At 40.5% G+C, this 18,711-nt stretch overlaps 1 protein-coding gene across 6 annotated transcripts in view; it reads right to left on the bottom strand.

Moving 5' to 3' along the window:
- Positions 1-18,711, bottom strand: part of GPAM (glycerol-3-phosphate acyltransferase, mitochondrial) — a 71,757-nt gene that overhangs the window by 43,708 nt on the left and 9,338 nt on the right. For 2 of the 6 annotated variants that reach the window (XM_086900477.1, XM_086900481.1), the window contains exons 2-3: positions 14,435-14,495; positions 3,525-3,608 (exon numbers count right to left, since the gene is read on the bottom strand). The gene's annotated coding sequence lies outside the window, so the exon portion shown is untranslated. Of the gene's footprint in view, positions 1-3,524; positions 3,614-14,434; positions 14,518-18,711 lie in introns of those variants that run through there. The other 4 variants (XM_023929857.2, XM_086900480.1, XM_023929858.2 and 1 more) reach the window with 3 other exon arrangements.

Raw genomic sequence — 18,711 nt, 5'->3', positions numbered from 1 at the left:
AGCATGAGTTCCTGAGTGTCCAAAGACACATTCTGCAGCAGCACCATTGCAGCAATGTAGTGAAGGATGCTTTCAGCATGCATTTAATACATCTTTAACTTTTACTGGTGACAATTCAAGGTTAATAAAAATCAGAGAGGTTGGACTGGAACTGATTTCAACAGTGCTAGAGAGTTTCACACAATGCACCTGTTCAGGTGACTTTGGAAAACTATGGGTTCCACCTTTCATATCTTCATGCTGAAATATCTTGGGTATTTATATTCTATTAAAGCTGTAACCAATATGATTTAAGACTAATTTAAAGCCTTAATCTTAATCTGGTGCAGTCAGATTTAGGAGTAAACTAAATCAAAAATGTTTTTAACAGGTTTTAGTAGTGTCTTGCACTAGAGCTGGTTGGATATTTTTTCATGAAGGAATGGATGGAATTATTACACAAAGTTAATCTTTATGGGGAATTTTTGTTGTAATCACATCTCATTTAGTCTAAAAATAAGAGCAATTTTGTCCCAATTACTAGCTGAAAAATGAAGATGTCAGCTCAGAAATGCTGCAACACTTATGGAGAAAGAGGATGAGCTCACAGTTTAATAATGATAGCTTAATATCAACAATATCATTGTGTTTCAGGAGAGATGCAGCCCAAAGGCACCTTCCTGCCTTCATTCTCCTCTCCATGCCAGGATCCTTGCCAAGGTTATATGTTCTGCAGCATCTACCCTGATATAATGCCCCTTGAGAGATTTTGCCTGAGATGCATGAGTTCCATGCACCTAAATGCATCTCCCCAGGTCTCTGCAGTGATATTTCTGAATAGAAAAGCTTTTCAGTTTTCTCTCTGAAATCTGTGGATGAATCTGTGATCACAGACTAGCTTTTCTCTGTTCTGTTTACATGGACAGCATTGTACACACACAGAGTAATATTTCCAATGAGTTTGGACATGCAGGGCAGTTTGAGGCAGAAAAGCTCTAATAGGTAATATTAATACAATGTAAAGCCCTGATCCTCACTTGTTGAGCTGAACGGTTCTCTCTCAGGAGAGGAATTTCAGTGATGCTGAAGAAGCCTGTGACATATGTATTACTCACAGGAGCCACGGTGCAAGACTGGAAATCCACTTCCAGCTCATTATGCATGTGTGATTTCAGCTGTCCTAATGGCAGGCTCACACAGATACACACATTTGAGCGACACAGCAGTGAGGGTAACAGAAACCTACACATTCAGCACCAGTGTAACAGCAGTGTACTGCAGCAGACACCTCTCCACAGCAACTGGGATGAGCTGCAGGCTGCTGCTGTGACATACTTCAAACCAGCACTTTCCATGGAGAGGGAACAGGGCAGAAGGAAAGCTATGAGGAGTTCTCACATTTTTGCATCAGCGTGCCTAAGTGCTCATAACACACCTTCAAAATTTCCATTTCAACACCTTCATTTTGGAAAGAATAAGATTGAAGATGCAATGGCAATAAAAGACAAGATAGAAGGCTAGACACAGTTCGCTCCAAATCAGAATATTCATTATTTAGTCTTAAATGTATCTTTGTAAGAAATTAGATCCTGCTAATACTGATATATCTAGTAGATACTCAGATGAGTGAAAACAGATGTGGTGCTAATCAGGTGGAAAAGTCTGAAATAGCAACACAGAAAACCATTGTGGGTCCTTAATCCACAGGAGTTAACCATCTGGGGCAATATTGCACATGTAACCACAACTGCAGTCCCAGCTCTAGCCTGAGACAAGCTGTGATTCTGCCTCCCTGGGCATCTGTGAGACCTACAAGTTCTGCAAAGTAGCAGGAGGTGCTCTAGTACAGTCAGAAGGGGTTATAATTTGGAGGTTTCTCTTAAAAAAAAAGGTTATATAAATTATTTGCCACACCTTGCTCTTCCATCTGCTTTGTCTGTGCCTCCTACAGCCTAGAACAATTGTCCCAAGTCCTGCTGAGTCCTGCTAATACTGAGAGATTACTGAGAGCCTAAGGAAAAGATTAACTGAGCTGAAGGACCAATGCATTGGGTGAGCTTCAGCCAGATAAGCCTAGGTACTTATATGTCTCTCACACTAGGAAGAAGCATTCATTTCTAGGGTGCAGTCCTTCTGATCCCTGATGCCTCATGGTGCATTGCTCATAACAGGCTTTGAAGGACCCAGTTTCTTTGCACTGAATATAAAATTTAAGTTGACTATTCCAAATATAGACAAACCATTGACTTCTAGTCATGACAACCTTGACAGTCTGGTATTAAAGCAAATCAATGAAGAGTTTATCTAGATGCACAGGACTGACAGGAGACCCTGAGATATTTGTAGTTACCCAGTGCTACAGCTCAAGGAAGTCAGAGCCTGGACTTCGAAATATAAACAGCTTCAGATTGATCATCAGAGGCTTTAACCAGCTCAAATCTCCTCCAGCAGAACTTTGCATCTTCCCTGCATGGCTGATTCTCTCCTTGGAGAAGACATTAATCCTCCCACTGAGGATCTCCAAGGATCTCACTGTGATAGAGCTAATTATAGGAAATCTGCTGATGTACGACTAAATATGCTAACCAGCACAATTTGTGGGGTGCATGGTATGCTTTGCTACGCCAAGCAAAAGGATCTGAGAGTGGACAGGAATAAATACCAGCTTGGACTGCAGGAGATTAGTGATCTGAAGAGCCTGCTGTGTGACAGAGACATCCAAGCTTAGATGCCAGTTCAAACAGAGTTCTTTAAACAAGGATGCTTTGTCACATAGTGTCAGGAAATACAATTCTTCCTTAATCAAAATTAAGGAATAATTTTGAAATATTTGCTTTTCACTGGAGAATAGAGGAGGAGTGAGCAGAACTGCTAATCTACCCAGTGTGCTACAAATATTGTAAGAAGAGATGATTGTCCCATTAAGGAGACTGAAAGCTAAAAATATAAGGCAGAGGCTGAAGGGCAGCCAAAGGCACAGGGTGATATTCCATGTCTGTGATCACACAGCTGGCCTGTGCCCAGGACCCGTTCTCTGTCCCCACAGCACTGCTTCAATACATCCCAGACTGCAACAGTACAAATGAAAAGAACCTGTAGAGGTTGTAGAGGAAAAACAGGTTGCATGGAACGATGTCTTTCACTGTCTTAAGTTAACATGAAGCCAAAGCTCACCATCCGTGCAAGGGCACAGCTGGCAGAATGCTGCTAAATCCCACCAGCACCAACCACAGACTGATGGAACCAGCAGCAGGAGTGGATTAGGAGCAGTCTCCAATTGAATCAGAAAGCTGTTTTACAGAAACCATTGCACAAATCAGGGGTGAGCCTTAGGAGAGACCCAAGGAAAAACACCAGTCCTTTCTGAACTGGACACACAGGTCTGGAAAGGGGCTTTGTACTACCCAAAGTTCCCCAAGTGCTTCCTGTCTGAACACAAGGAGATGTAAAAAACATAAATATGTTCTACATAATATCACAGAGTCTTTCTGTCTTCCACACCTAACAAAATTAACCAATACAGAAAACAATACAAGCAAACATACCTTAGCTGAAGAATCTTGGTGGGAAAGTCAAGGGGAAATTACGTCCTCCCAAAAGTTTCTGCAACTGTCAAAGATATCCAGAGGCTGAAAATACATGAAACACCTTCAGTGAGCACTGTGAGTTTCAGAAAAGAGTCCAAAATATTTTGTTCAAGTCATTTCTTCAAAGTTAGGATCAAAAATGAAGTAGCCAAATGGAAAAAAAAAAATAAAAAAATAAAAAAAGCCAACCCAAAACATCAAAGTACAAGTAACAGAATATGAAAAATCCAAGGACACTGCACAATTTATGTGATTCCCTGTGCCAGGGCTAGCACCTAGCATGTACGTACTTGAATATAACAAGATTTATTCCTATCCATGGACTACACAATGTATTTATGTTTGCAGTTGATATATTGCACAATGTAATGAATAGCAAAGTAATAACAGAGAATAAATCAGTTTCCTTGGCACCAGGTTTTGGATAGTACTAATCTGCAAATAGCACATGACTCATTGGCAATTCCCTTTCATATGCCAATTTATAGGGAATGAGATGGAAGTTCATCACATTCTGTCCATACAGACATCTACATCCTGTTCAGATAACCAGTTTATATAGATGTTGGCTGTGAGATGTATAGTCTGCTAGCCAGAGTTCTGAGCCAAAGATTATTAACCAAAAGCAGTTACCAGAGAAGGATGAGCATGGCATAAGTAAAACCGTATCTTTAGGCCATCACATCTAAGGAAACAGTCATCACATAAAAGCAGACTATAACCTTTAGGTGAATTAACAGCTACCAGTTTTACAGGTGGGAGAGAATTATTTTTTTCCAAAAAGAAGGTGGCAGGCAATTTGTTTTGGAAAGGCTGAATGTCCTCAGTGTTAAGATCCTAAGACTTAAGCTACCACCACGGGTTATTTCAAGAACAGCACAAGACATTCCAACACATCACAGGAGGATTCCTGGCCTCCATGATGTTCAATCAAGAAATGTCTCTGTTCTGAGCCTTGCTTTTCATTACTCTTTGTAAGAACAACACAGGGAGTAGAAATTTAGCACAGGGGAAGCAGGTGATGGATGCAACACACTTCCAGACACTGCCTAGTTAATTACAGCTGTGGAATCATACTCAATTGTAGTGTGAGCCAAATAGATTCCAGGTTTTTTTTTAATTACTTGTTGCTATATTAATGTTACTTCTATATGCATTAGAAAAGCTGTGACTCAGAAAAGAGCCACCACAGGAATGACAAGTATTTCAAACTGGAAAGAAACGCACTGCTCCTTCCTGATGCAGATCCACCAAGTGGTAAAGTGATGAAAATAAAAGGGAATCTTAAAGCAGATAAAAGAATATTCTACTTAGCTCATGCATGTTATTAAATACCTATTAAGACATGAGTAGCAGAGAATATTGTGGGGGGAAGAATTGATGAAGTCAGATCTGCTGTGCAAGTGGTTGGGGAAGAACAGACCCTTCTAAGCTGAGAGCTTCAGTGAGTAAATCCCCACTGTCTCTGCATGGTTGATTGCTGTATTTTCAGGTGGGTGCTTAGCTAAGGGTATATTACCCACAGCTCAACACACACCAGGCTGCACCTCTGGCTCAGCTCAGGATAATGTGTCTACACAGCCATGCACATGCTGAAGAAGTGCCTGTACCCCCTTCTCTGGTCTGCCCCAAGAGAAGATTCCCCCCCTGCTTTGTGCTCACTTGGCCTCCCATCTTATTACTTTTTTCTCATTCACTTGTCTGGTTGTATTTCTTTTGCCTTGTGATGTTTTTCAAAGTCAAATGAATGCTATGCAAAAGCTGTGTTAGTGCAATGGCTGCTCAGCAAGGTCAGGAAGATGGCAAAAGCTATCTGGAATAAAAGGATGAGGGAGAAGTGCAAATAAGAGCAATTATGTCAGGCACTTTGGGAAGCCCAGCCAAAGGCAGGGGCAGAGAGACCAGAACAGTTAAAATCACTCAGGTCCTATCCTGAGCAATGCAGTAAGGCTCAAGAAATACTCAGAAGACTAAAAATGTATTTAAATTTTTCCTTGCATTGTATAAGAAAAGGATTTTCATCTGAGAAACAGATATTTCTATAGAAGACTTTTGACCACAAAACACAGTCTGTGTATCCTAAAGATACCTCTCATTTTAGGCAGGATGCAGAGGCTGAGTATTCTTCCGATCCCTATCAGCTGCTCGTTAGCTATTTAGACACTCATTAACTTCCAAAAGAGACCTTAGCCCTAATTAGTGCCTGGACTGATCAGCCTGCCCCTTTCTCCTTTACCTGTGCCTCTCAGAGCCTTCCACAATGATTAAAGGAAACCACGCTTCTTTTGTATAATTTAAAAAATGGTATTTTTTGAGCTATCAGGATCTGCACACAACTGTTGAATTCAGTTCTGTCTTGGAGCTTACCAGATCACTCCAGAATTCTCCAGCTTGCTCTGGCACTCTTGTTCTTCATGCATCCATGTATCACTATTAAATCCTTCACTAAACCAGGCTCTGTAATTTCCCTTCCTTGGCCTTTCATGCAACAGAATCTTGTTTAACTGTGATTGAAGTGTCACCAAGGACACTTAAAATCTACTGTCATGTTGGTGTAAATCCTACAGTCTTTATAACACTATCAATAAGAAGAAAATGAATGAAAAATGGACTAATTCCATCTTCCAAAATTATAATGTATTCTGCATTGAGATATGTACCCTCCATCACAGTGACAAAAAAGAACTTATCAATATAACAGAAAAACAAGAAGATTCTTCACTTTAATGTCTGTCTAAATGGATGCAGTTAACATTCTCAAGTCCAATAAGTATGAGCGCTAAAAGATAAACTGTAAAAGATCAAAATGAGAAAAGTTACAATTGCAAAGCAATTTGTAACAAACAAGCACAGTCTTCCCTGGGGTCTTATGCAGTTTCATGTCTCTGGCCAGTACATGAAAATTATTTTTTATTTCTTGAATTTCTTCCAGTTTCTCAGAAATATATTTCACATTCATCACGTCTGCAGAAGGAAACAAAGGCTGCCATGCCCTGAAACTGCTCATTTTGGATGACAGGACATGGGATCCTCTGCTGCACAGCCACAGGTGCACTCACAGTCCTCTTCCCAGTTAACTGTCATAGTCCTTATTCACCAAAATTAGAGGAAGCAGTGTCCTTGCACATGGACTATCAAAACAGTCAAAGGCTATAAAGTAGTAATACTACCCTAACAACTCTCTAATTAATATAATTAATGTAAATGCTACCTAAAGACTCTTATTGTAGCTATGCACATAGTGTTACAGGAAGGCAAACTGAAGCTATTGTAATTCATTATCATAATTATATATTAATGATAACCCTAGATTTCTTTTTCCAAAACAATATTTGGAAAACATTATCACTATAGCAATAGAAATTTCAGCAAGAGTGATTCCAGCAAGTTCAGTAAGCTCCTGAAGGGTATCCTACTAGTAGCAATTAAATTATATTAAATTAAATTGAAATCAAAAGATTTCTCAGCCTGGCAAAAATCATAAAATATTTCAACAGAACCGGATGCCATTCCACACAAGGAATTTCTTAACCTTCTATCTAAGAGAGCCATGAAGCTACGAGTCAATGACCTGTTAAAAATGTTCTTGTTTTGGCATCCTTACCTTGAGGAGTCACATATTTACCAAGCTTGAGCCAAAGGTATGGTCAAACCACTGACCAAATATTTCCTGAATTCTACTGCTGTTTTCCTTAGGATTCCATATATATGTGAACCCTGACCACATTCGCCTATTTTCTGCTTCTTTACATTCTCACACACAAATTTCCAGTTTTGTATTCACTTTGTATTAACCAGTCCTTTGTATTCAAACACAATTTTACACACACACTCAGGCATTTTTAATTTCCTTTAGAGCAATCTTTAAAAAGAAACACACTAAATAAGTGTGTTTTTCCTAAGTAAAAATTTCAGTCTATATTACTCTTGGGAGAAAAGACTTCTGCTTCAGAGAATTCTGTGACAGAGAAAACTTTCCCAAACAAGAAGTGCTTTCAGATTTGTAAGCACAGCTGGTCAAATACCAGACTTTCAGTCCTGAGGAGCACTACAGTACTTCCACATTCATTCTATGTAGAATTTGGTTGAAAATTTGAAATAATGAATTCTATGGAAATATGGATATATCCTAAAGATATACTTTCCTAATGGGATGGAACATTATCTCCTTATGAATGTTCTTATTTATTATGAATGAAGTTCTCATTTTTAAATAACTTAAGGGCAACAGACCCTTTTCAGAGTGAACACTGCTTTTCCAAATGGCCCTTTCTGCCAATATTCTCAAGGCAATAACTCTAAGCTGCCCTCAGTAGTTCTGGAGGCTTTGTACTTGCAGGATAAAGACCAACCTGAAGAACACATGGTTGGCTCAACAGCCTTGTTGTAGTGTCACTACAGACAAAGTAGCTTCATTGGAAAAAGCACTTGGTGAAAGACAGGAGTTAATTTTTAAAAGGCTTTTGTGAGTGAAACTCAAAATTCAATGGATATATTTGGCAAATGTAGAGGAATAAACTTTTTCAGTGCTAATAATAGTGGGGAAAAGTCTAAGTTTTGTGATCCTGAAAATAACTAGATTTAGATTCCTAACTAACTTCTTTTAAAAAATATGAATTAGGCATTTAAATCCCTTAGATCAGTGTTTAAAAGATATTTAGATGCCAAGACTCCTAGGCTTAAGATATTTGCGCATAAACAGGGAGTTTTGCAAAGAATATCACATAAGAAAAAAAAAAAAAAAAAAAAAAAAGAAAAAAAAGAAAAAAAAAAGAAAAAAAAGAAAAATAAAAGAAGCATACTGGCCAAGCAGAAAATTCACAATAGCCAACCACTTAAGTAAATCATCAGCATGATTGATCTCAGTGACCTTTAATCCCAATGGCTCTTTTCCCAAGCCATCCAGGACACTCTGTCCAGTATGTTACATCTAAAAGATAATAACCATTGTAGATAACATGGCTATATACAGAATTTAGATACAAGTACTAGGCTTGTCCCTGCATCTGAGCTACGCTGCCCACCAGTCAGGATGCCCCCAACTTTGGCATGGACAGGCAAATAAGAGATAAGAGAATGAGAAGAACTGCCCTCTTGTGTGCAAAATGAAGCAAGGGCAGTCCACAGCTCAGGGAAGGCAGGGACAGGTTCCCTTTGCACAGTGAGCTTCAGAAACCTCCCCAAGAAAGGCAGAGAAATGAAATATCAAGGTACAGTTTCCTTCTTTGTGCTTTGAGCTCCGAGGGCCAGGCTGTACCTGGCCTCCTCACTTCAAGAGAGCATGGTTAGACTGAGACTAAAGGGTCCAGGCTGGCTGTGACTGCCCAGTAATGCAGGAAGGACAAGAGCTTTTATTTTATTCTCTTTGGGTAGTCATGATTAAAATAGCTTTAAAAAGTGCAAATCCATGCATGTACAACCCGTGATCACAGCAATAGCCTGCTGCCAAGGAATCATGTTAGCTGACCACCACTGTCTGCCCAACACCAACTCCTGCCTGCAGAGCCATTTCTGGCCGATGTCATACTGCTGGTGAGAGAAGCAGAGGTGAAAAAGCCAGCAGGAAACCACCATGAAAAACCTGCACAAAGAGAAGGACTGTTGGAAGGAAAGATTTACAACTGAAATTTCACACACAAGCATTTCTAAGTAGCATGGGCAAAGCCATGAAATGGAGGAGATTGATAGAGCAGCAGTGTTTGCTGAGCTCAGGGGAAGGGGTAACTGCACAGAGAGGTGCTGGGACAGGAAACATGGGAGGAGGTGTGAAGGTGAGAATACCAGAAGGTGACATTACATAGTAACACCTTCAGACATTGTGGGTTTAGTGGCATATTGGACAGACCATAAGGGTTGCAATTACATGAGGAAAATGAAGACAGGGAAGTGGAGAAGTGAGCTGGTATAGGAATTCACAAAGCTGACTGAAAGGCTTGAGGTCACCCTGCAGCTGGGGATCTCAGCTGAGCTGGCTCCTGACAGGAGGTGCAGAAGGAAAGGAACATATGGCATTTGTTGTCCTAGAGAGGAACATCTTTCCAAACTACTTTTTACTAGCCACAGGATTAAGGCTTGGAAGAGAAGTAAAAAAGGTCTGGATGACTGAATTTATTTCATTCGCATCTGCTATTCCTGAGTGATGCAGGCTTTGATCTATTCTATTTTTACTTATCTGTTAAAAAACTATCTACATTATTAGTTAATTAATGTATGGACAAAGATACAAAAAAATTTTGTTTGCTCTCATATTGCTGCTTGCTTGCTTGCCATATTGAAACAAACACACTAAATAGTAATAGTTATAGATAATGAAAATCATCAGAACAGGCCAAGGAAGGGTCCAAAAGATGGGGCACCATTCAGAGGAGGGTGAGATGTCTTCACCAGATTTCATGAGTCACTTTGCCATTCTCTGCCACGTGTGTCTGTTTATAGCACACCACTAACACCATCTCCTGGCCATTTGGTGTCTGGACTAAAATCTTTATAAAGGTCTCAGAGAGCCTGAAATGAATGGTGTTGCAAACACAGAAAATGCCAGTGTTGCCATATCTTCTCTACATTCATATCTGATTTCACCTATGCCAAAATAATACCATACCCATCCCTAGAATTACAGTGGGGGCATTCCAGCTACATTTTTTTTCCAAAGGACTTCCAGAAAGATGTATCAGAATACTCTCAAATCAGCTTACATATTCAGAACTGACTATTGATTTGGGTTCACTTTGTTTTGATGCCCACTGAGAAAAGCCAAAACTGATATTAAGAAAAAGCCTGTGAAAATAGACATTTTCCAGTGTTTCAAGCTCAGCAATTTAATTCTTGCACACTTTCTGAAACATCAATAATGTATCTTCCCAACCTATTGCTGTAAAAGATTCAGTATTCTCCAACTTCATGTGCTTTTGGTATATCCAAGCAGTCAACAGATCAAGGTCTGTCTATTTACTGAATTTATCCATCTGTTTTCAAGTATTTAAAAGAGGGATTTGACATCTTCTTGATGATGTCAAAATCTAACATATCTCTAGATGTCCAGTATAGCATGTAAAGGCATTACCTTGGGGATTGCTCAGGATTTATTGCTCCTATATATTAATTGGGCCAGACACTTTTCATTTCAAAATCTCTTAAGAAGTGACTCACAGCTCAAGGAGCTTAGGCTTTCAAGATCATATTTCCAGAAAAGAAATCATCAGAATCAGTAACTTGAATTTTTGCCCTTAAATTAATTCAGGAACATAAGGTAAACTTCTAATTTTAGCTAATCTCAGAATAAACAAACAACAGCAGAGCCTCCTGCGTCATTAACAGCATAATCAATCTGGAGTCTTGAGCACAGTCTGTCCTGGAGGATTGAGTGCTTGGAGCTGTAGTGGGTTACTGAGGAGAACAACTCCATGAATCCCTTGGAAAGTAATCAGATTATTGTATTCCTGAAGGATTTTCATAAAAGGGAACTGCCACATCATACTTTCTGGAATAGCTTGTAGGAAATACTACATGAATGCCATTGGTATATCATAATTGCAAACTTTTTTCAGCTGACCACAATGCTCTGTTCAGCCAGCTTAAATCGAAATGATGGTTTGCTGCAGACTGTGTATTTCCTCCAATTACATTACTGTAAGCTATGGCAGAAGAAACTGTCATTTTGAACACTAGAAAATAGCACTTTTGCCCAAGATGGTTGAATTGATTTTGAGTGATCAATGCAACATCAGCTACAGCTCAGCAAAAGAAAACATGAAGGTGTCAACTTTCTCACACCTGACTATCAGAGGGAGCTCATCAAAATATCTGAAGAGCTGTACATGGGCAGTACCACAGTCACCTCTTGCATTTGGTGTTTAAGTGAATTCTACAGGAAATATTATCTCCAGATAATTAAAAAAATAAGATCTGGATTTTATTTGGTATTGGTTGAGTCATAACACAACAAGGGAACGAAAACCCAACCAATTGTGGGAAACCTTTAGATCAATTGCTCTGCTCCATTCCATGGCATGAAGCTGCTACATCTCTGCTACTATGAAACGTGGTGAAAGGAAAGAACCATCTCAGTTCATGTCATCAGTAGTGTGTCAGTGCAATTTTAAGAAAACAAGATGCTTTAACTGATCTCAAAATTGGTCTGTTATCTGTAGGAAGTCTCAGTAAGTGACCTTTTTGGAGGCTGAATGCTAAAGAATGACAAAGTGAGAAGAGAAACTTTGTTTATGGCATCAGAAGAGACAAATCCACTGAGACACTCAATGGTAACAATTGTGAGTCACCAAATCATTGTCAAAAAGCCATGAAGGCCAGTGGGAATGGTAAACTGACAAGCAAGGGGGAGTTTACTTCCTTAGGTGGTGAAAGAGCCTCTGAGACGTGAGTCCTCTATTCCAGAAGACATAGCCTGGCACTCCAAGCAATCATTCCACAGCTTCCCAGAAAGGCTTTCTCATTCACAGACAAACCCACCCAGAGTTTGCTTGGACACTTCCTGCTCCAAGCTGCTTACTTTCTGTGGCAAAGGAGAAGTAAGAGCAGGATGGGCAGCTCAAGAGCTCTACACTGGGCTTTGCCATTGTGTGGCTCAGTTCCATTATCTGCAAAGCAGAGATAATGGTACTAAGATTGTGATAAGCATTATTATGATCAGTTTACAAGCACAGCACCAGCTAATTAATGCAGCTAAGTTTGATACATGTAGCTCTCAGAGCCACATAACTCTCTACAACAGATCCCTTTCACTGAAAAGGAGACTGTCTCCAAGGATGATGCTATCAGCTGCCAAAAAATCACAAACTTTCAAAAATGAGGACAACACTGGTATAATGGATACAGTGTGCTACGAAAAGTAGGTCTAAGAATGAACTGGCAGGATTATGTAGCTTGGGAAACCAAAACTGTGATTTTAATCAGCAGCTGCCACTGATAGAAGTGCAAAAGGTTTGTGTTTGATTTGAGACTGCAGTACTACAGATACTGAAAGTTTATTTCACAGGGAAAACAAATGGATCTTAACTCTTCAAAGGATAGGAATTATGGTGAGCATTTCAAGAACATGATTTTTACCAGTCCTTCATGTGTGCATTCCTATCTACATCCCACAAAACAGGTTTATAATTCAGCTGGATCAGAGCATGGCGAAATAAGGCAGCTGGAGAAGGGCTCTGTAGCTCAGGTAAGGGTAGAGGTGTTAAAGAGGGAGCAGGAGCACTCCAGGCTCCAGGGCAATGCACATTGCAAATCTGAGGAAAGGTTTCTAGGGTTGGGAATATGAGGCACTTCCAAGCTACGTGGCCGTCAAGATCTTTGTTGTAATTCAGCACTCCTCCTGCTTCTGAAATTTCTTTATCAGTTTGCCCTTTTATTTGTTTTTGCTTTGTTTTTTTCTTCTTTAACCATATTTTTAAAATGAGCAGCATATATTCAGGATCAGTTTCTCAGCAGTCATGGAAGTGACATTGAGGGACCCCAGAGGATAAATTTGCCTTTAGTATACTGTTTATGTTTCACTGCACTGCAGTCCTGTTTCTGTCAGGTTTTCAGCAGCAAAGCATGCAGGCTGGGTGAGCAGCATTATTTGTGGCCAACACACATGGCCAGGAATCAGGCAGAACATCAAACATCTGCTGCAGACTCTTAAAGTTGTGATGACATACCCCAACCCAAACTGAGAAACATGTTTCAGCAACCCTCCCAGCACCAGTGGGATAATGCCTAGAAAAGAAAGCATTACTGGAGCAAGAAGAGAATGGTCACTGTGTCAGAGTCAGCTGCCAAACTGAGAAGATTAAACTAATGAATGACACAAAGAGTCCATTCTTCCTATTTTTTCACCTTCCTCTTAAAATCCTCCCCCACACTGAGGTGAGATCCTCACCCACACTGCCAAGAGATCAAGACCTGTTGTTGAGATAAAAAGAACTAAAAGGTTTACAAGGTGTTATACAGGACTGCATGATTGGGATCCAAAAAAGCACTTATGTACCTCAGACGCCATTTAGGCCACGTTCAGGTGATTACAGAATGCTATTCCACAGCAATAACTGGCCATTACAAAATACTTAATCCCTGTGTTCTCAACAGAAAATCCCTGCAGTTCTGCTCTGACACATACCAGACGGGACAGCAGCTCAGGAGCCACAGCCACACCTTCGTCAAAGAACAGCTGGAGTAGACTGGCAGCCAGAGCCCTCTCCCAGGAGACCCAGATGCAATACTTGCTTGTAGAGATCAAAGCTATCTTTGCCCAGAAATGCTTCAACTTCTTCCAGGAAGCTGGCCTTAGGCACCCAGTGTGTAATTGGAGGGAGCTGGAGCAGGCTCAGGCATGTGTGCTGCTGAGTGTGCAGGGCTGCTCAGGCTCCCAAGGCAAGCAAAAATGAATGTCAAGCCAGCCAGAGCAGCGTGTCTGGCTGGTCTCCACTCAGATGCACAACACAGACATGCAGTGTCATTTAAGATGTCCTTGACCATCCTGCCTGGCTTCCAATTTCCACTCCAAAAGTGCCCAAGTGTCTTAGAGGTACTGTGCCACAGGATATATGTCACAGGCACCTTACAGATATCTGTGCAGGTATCTTAGCCACTTTACAGCACCTGTTAACGCGATACGTGCCTCGCTGAGACAAATTAATCAAGTACAAGGCAAGTTTAGGCATCTCCAACTAGAGGAAGTCCAAGGACAAATGAAGTCTCACATGACCAGTATAAGTCATCAGTTCTGGTCTCGCATGACCTGTTTAACATGTCTCATACATTCATTAAATCAAGCACCATGTCTTTATTGAATCAAGATCCAAATCCTTATCCTTCATAAGTAGCTAGCTCCAAGACATCTCCTAAAAAATTACATCAAATAAAGCACTTACCCACACAAAGGCTTCAAGGAAACTCAGCTGGAAAGTGATGTTCTGTTCCAGCAGCAGCAAACTGCAAAACAGGCAGGACTTTGCTGGAGAAGCATCCAAAGAACATTAAATATGCTAGCAAAGCTAAACAGCAATAGGATCAGGCATTCAAGTGAACATGAAATATGATTATTTACTTCATCCACAATTTTGTGTTCAGCAGAAATGCTGTTGTAAGTATCTGTCTTGAACAGCAGAATTGTCAAGGGAATGCTTCTTTAGCTGAGAGGCTGTCCTCTCTCACACCCCAGGAGTGCATGTACCAGCAGCAGCACTGTCTCACCAAGCCCATGGCTGCAGGTGATTGCTGAAAAATTATGATTCAGTGTTGCGTAGTTACACAGACAGAGAGCTAATGCACAAGGAAGTCAAGAGCAGAAGACTGTCTCTTCCGTGCCCTGAACATTCATCTCTGGTTTTTATGTGACTCTTCCACAATGACAATTCCCTCTGATTACCCCTTCTTCTGATAGGTCTTGTGCAGTTACTGAAGAATATCAGCCACTCGTGCAGGAGACCTCTGTGTCCCGGGCTCTCTACATACATGCATTGGTCTATAATCTGTTCACAAGGCTAAAACATTCATAGAATAGAATCATAAAATCATTAAGGTTGGAGAAACCTTTAAGATCTTCAAGTCCAACTGTCCTAACTGCCAAGTCCACCACTAACCACATCCCTTAGTGCCACATCTGCATGTACCTCCGGGGATGGTGACTCAGTCATGTGCTGAAGTGAGTGACCAACCATGTGCCATGAGTAATAAACTACTGGAGAGGTATTTACACTGTAAAAGGCAAAACAATCCTAAATCCGTAAGGTATTTATGTCTCTAGGGAATAAGTCTACACAGAACAGCTCAATTAGGCTTCAGGAAAATTTGATTGTACCAACACAGTGCTGCACTTCCAAGAGGATCCACTCACTCAGGTCAGGCCAAATATAAATAGAGTTGCTCTGCTTCCAGACCCAACATGGATGTCTCTATACCTGTGGGATAAATACACCCCTTATCTTAGACAAAACTCAGAATGCCAGGTTTTGGTGTGTGTAAACACCATCATTTATACATTGCAGCCTCCAGATGAGTGTCAGCTGCTCTGCCTTCCCCTGGAGTCAGCTGATTCAGCTGTCTCCATTGATCCTCACTGTCCCATAACTACTTCCACATAGCTAAGGGACTCTTCAGGTTTATTGTCTTGTCCAAAACCAGTGAAGATTGGATGTTGCAATATCCCTTGCAGGTTCAAACAGCAGAACCTCATTTGCTCCATGTAAGAGCCAGACAGCCGATACTCACACAGCTTTCCATCACAATGTGAGGAACAAGGCTGGAGACACAAGCTGTCCTTGTAGGTGAAATCCACAATAAGGTCTTCATTTGCTCTTGGTTGAAATCTTTACGAATACTTAGGTTGCTGAGACTATTCAATGGGCTTGGAAAGACTCAGGGAACTGCAACAATCCTCAATGGTCTGCTTTGCAAGTTAATGGCTTTCCTTTTTCTGTGTGTGCACTTACTGAGAGAAACCTAACCCTTCCCCAAGCCTTCACCTTTGATCAGTGCAGGTATCAAATGCTGGTTGACTTAGGTACATTTTGTGCTTGTTTCTCATGCAAATGCAAACTACTATACACCAGCTGGCACCACTGCCAAATTTGTTTCATGGTTTTCGTTCTGTTTTCTACCTTCTGCCTAAAAGGAGTATTATGTACATGGAGATAAGTTTTCTGTGAGAAGATAGTGAGAGATTTATTTTCTCTTACAAATTATGGGATTAGATCCATTTTGGAGTAATTCCACAGAAACCTGTAGTATTATACCAATGATAATTTAATTAGAATATTTGCAAAGCTAGTCTGTGTTTCAATAGCTTCATTAATGTTATGGTGAAGTGGACCACTTACATAATTTTTAACAAGGCATTAACACTATGCCTGATCAAGGTTAGCCAAATATCTTGCTCTCTAAATCAGCCCTGTGTGGGCAGCCCTGATAGGCCAAGTCCAACCCCAGGACTGAATTTGATCCTTTGAGTTTGAAGAATTAACTTGTACACAGCCACGAGTCCTTTCTCATGCCCAAAGTCACAGGCTTTCTCCTGCAAGCCTCCCCTTGTTTCTGGGCTACATATTCTTGACAACAGGGTTAATCATAAAGTCTCACCAGAAACCCTGGTTTCTTCTTCCAGACCAAATACACACTCACACACAGAAAGACAAAAAATGGGTGCATGTTGACATAGTGTATATTTAGATTTAGCCTTAGGAAATTAAAATTAGGCCTGAATCCCTGCAGGATTTGGGGTGAGGCTATAAAACATACACCTGAAGTTAAATCCTCCTTGTTTTAGGATCTCTGATGAGGATAATCTCTAGTTAGAGAGATCATGCCAAATGATTGATGAGCTTTGGTTCTTGTTCAGTGGATTATTCTTTAATTCAATTAAAATAACAACAAACCCTGGTCAGAGGATTTTATCCATGTGTCCGTCTTTAAGTAATCTCATTTAAATCAGAATGTGATGGGTTGCAGACTCACAAGAACAGTGGGAGCAAACCCTTACAAAGCTTCAATCTTGGTTCAGACTTGATATTTGAAATTAAGCACTGGCATACATAAAGCCTTTGTTTAGGGCTTTGCATCAGTTTTTGAGAAGAAGTCACCCTGATTACTTAATTCTTCATGTCATTTCAGATTCACGTGCACACGACCATCGCCGAGCAGCCCTCACAGTGCAGGTGCACTCATGGCTCTGCTTTGCTCAGGTCTTCTGCCTTGAGACACTTGTTGTAATGAATTCTGTCCTCAAGGTGCTCCTATAAATCTCACTCACAGGACAGCTAAAAACTCCTTGGTAAGGATTTCAGGTTTAAATCAGGCCCACTGTGCTCTTCCATTCCACTCCTTCCAAAACTCCAGACTACTGACAACTGGTACAGCTTTATTACTGCGCCACCCTATACACCAAAAACTGCTTGAGAGAAGGCAGGTCCACGCCAAAGTCCTGCCATGGATGGGGCAGAGCAAGGCTCTGCACAAGAGGAGATACCAGACCATCTGAGAGGAACCCCATAGGGCTGGGTCCCACAGGGAAGGTCAGTGAGATCCTCTGTGCTCAGTGACTCAAGACAGGTGTCAGAGCACAAGTGGCTCAACAGCACACAGGGCCAGTTTACGTGGCAGGACTGTTTAAAGCACACCTTCTTTATGCAGACGTATAAAATAGCAGCAGTGAAGCCACTACTTCTGGGCCTTTCACTAGAAGCTGACACAAACAGGATGTGATGGGTCACCAGAAAATCCTACCAGCTAGCCAAGACATTCATAGGCAACTTCATGACTGATGGTCATACATCCAGTAAATTTGTTTCTGTTTTCCATGCAATGGTAAATTTTACACAGTCTATAGTTTAATAATGTATATTACACAGTCTAATGTTCATCTAGTATTATGTACTATTATTATATAGCATAATGCTCAGGCTTATGGAAGAGCCTGCCTAAACTCAGATTACCTGCCTGTGAGCTTTCAGAAAAAAAATAAGTAAAACAAACAACTCTGAAGGTAGCATATGATCTGTTGCCATTACTTTTGTCCACTCGTATGGCACAAAAGCTTGACATTCTCAATAAGTCATTTAAGACAAGCAGCTAATTCCTATAAATACATTTTCACTGAATTCTAGCAGGCAGTTGTAGCTTCACCTCTCCAGAAATTCTACATTTTTCTAATAAACTCACAAACCAAAGAATTTTGTATCTTCAGCAGCTTTCTGTTCACTTATTTGCAAGATCTGTAAAAAATCACTGTAGAAAGATTTGTAAAAAATCGAATAGCAGCAATACAGACCCATCTAGGGGAAGAGAACTGCTTTTCTAGAACTCTTTTTTTTTTTCCTCTCACACTGGACAATACTGGCGGGCTGAGATTTAACCAGAGATGGGCTCCTTTTACAAGATTGCTTATATAAAGCGAAGATAACACCAGCTGGGTTCATTTGAAAGAGGACATCTTGGAAAGAGCTGACAGCGCTGCTTTTGGAATAAGACTGGAATGAAAATCTGAAATAATTAGCTCCTTCCTGTCTCGTAGGTATAACCCTTAATTTCTTATAGAATGCATAGGATTATCATTAGAAGGAATTGTCAGTGATATGTACTTTAAGACCCTTTTATAAATATATATTTTTAAATAGAAGTTGGGTGAAAATGTTGAAATTGATTGGTTTTGTTA

The sequence above is a fragment of the Cyanistes caeruleus genome, chromosome 8 (assembly GCF_971803275.1).
Source record: "Cyanistes caeruleus chromosome 8, bCyaCae1.hap1.1, whole genome shotgun sequence".
Classification (NCBI taxonomy): domain Eukaryota; kingdom Metazoa; phylum Chordata; class Aves; order Passeriformes; family Paridae; genus Cyanistes; species Cyanistes caeruleus.
The sequence above is the reverse complement of the archived record's forward strand: the minus strand, read 5'-3'. Positions and strand labels throughout refer to the sequence as shown.